The sequence below is a fragment of the Acomys russatus genome, chromosome 18 (assembly GCF_903995435.1).
Source record: "Acomys russatus chromosome 18, mAcoRus1.1, whole genome shotgun sequence".
NCBI lineage: Eukaryota > Metazoa > Chordata > Mammalia > Rodentia > Muridae > Acomys > Acomys russatus.
The window spans coordinates 33,457,302-33,459,173 of NC_067154.1; positions in this window are offsets into that span (position 1 = coordinate 33,457,302).

Here is a 1,872-nt window from a genome sequence, read left to right on the forward strand (position 1 = left end):
CATCTTAGTAATTTTATGTCAGAGATTATCATCATCTTTTCATTTAGGAGAAACATGGAAAAAGAAAATGTTCTATCCAGTCATGGTTGACTTTCTTTATGTTTCTCTTCAGTTTTCTGGGCATTACTAGTAGTTTTTATTTCACAGTTGTTTCTTGTTTAAGTCTCAAGCAAGATGACAACAGCATGGGGCAAATCATTCTTGGCTTAATTTGAAACGCTGTTTTCAGGGTGTTTTAACAGCAGCAATTCTCATATGAGCAAGTAAAGATCATAAATGTGATCTGTTTCTCCCTAGATATACTACAAATAGAAAAATAAACATACAACAGAATTTGTAAAGGGATAAAATGAATTAAATGTCCCAGAAATTTTCCTAAAGTTTATGCATACTTACATACAAATACAGCTACACACATTAATGCATTCATACATAGACTCATATATAATTTTATATGCTGTTATAAAACCAAGATGAAAATGTGGAAAATACAAATTCTTATACATTTAAAAATACTTACAACTCAAGTTGTGTGTGCACAGATGCTTAAATATATAAATATAACTGTGAGCCTGTTTAGTGACACTTGTAAGTATATGAATTCATTTGGTTTGGATAACCAAAAAGATGTTCATCCCTGGGAAAGACTTTCTCCAAATTTCAGCATTCCTTAGTAGCCTATAGGTCTTCATCTATTGCTGAGGTCTCATGATTTCTTTCTTCTATTCTAGCACATTTCTTCCAGGTTGTGCCTCTCCAAGTTTTGTTTACATAGTGATATTATGGAAATTTCATGGGTGAAGTCTCTTCGTCATTGCTAGGAGGTACATTTTCACATAAAACCCTTCCTGCTCCTCTGCCTCTCAGAATTTTTCTGCCTCTTGAATTTTCATTGTAAATGTATCATTTGGTGCAGGCACACCACAATCCTTTCTTCTCAGTCTTTGACTGGTGGTAGTTTTCTGTGATTCTTTCCATTTGTAACAAAGTGAAGTTTATTTGAGTGATACAAACCATTATTTTCTGTATGTATGAGAACTATTATTCAGAATGCAATTAAGAATTCATGCTGGTTTAGTAAAGTGGCTTTGGTAAGTTCTCCTTTAAAACTTATGACCTTACTAGCCTGCATAGGTGTTGAGTAGGTCTCTAGACATAATTTTGCTCTTGCTGACGTGGCCTCACATCCAATTAAACAGCTATTGGTTACCCCAGGATATGTATACTACTACTGAACCCTTATAGTGAGTGCACAATGATCATGAAAAATTGTTTGTTGGCATTGCAGCTGTGTAGGATGAGTATTTTCTCTCCTGTGGAAACTCTGGTAGAATATTACAGTACTAGGAAAATCCTGAGACAAGGAGGAGACCTTTAATTCAGATCCAGGTTGGTTCTTCAGGTCCTGTGTCTGAAGTGCATGATATCTTCAACAATATGGACTTACTTTCAACATCTAGGATTCATCTACAGTACAACAGCAATATCCTGCAATGTTTAGGAGTCTCTTAGACTTTCCTAAATAACAATTAAAAATTTTTTGTTTTGTCAAGTTTGATATTCATGTTTTGTTTAATAGTCTATGAATTTCATGGGAAGCACTGTCAGTCCAGTGTGTACAGTTGTATTTAAAGTATAAATGTAAAAAAATATAAATGTATATGTATATAAGTATACTATATGTATTATATGTACATGTAGATGAATAAGCTGTGAATGAGAATTCCTTTTTAATAGATACTATTTTAATAGATACAGAAAGCATTGAGTAAGCAACTTCTCTTTCATATTTTACTTTGTAATAGTTTTATTTCTAAACCAGATGAGACTGTGGCTATGACCAACTATGCTCACTTTTGTTTCATATCAAAG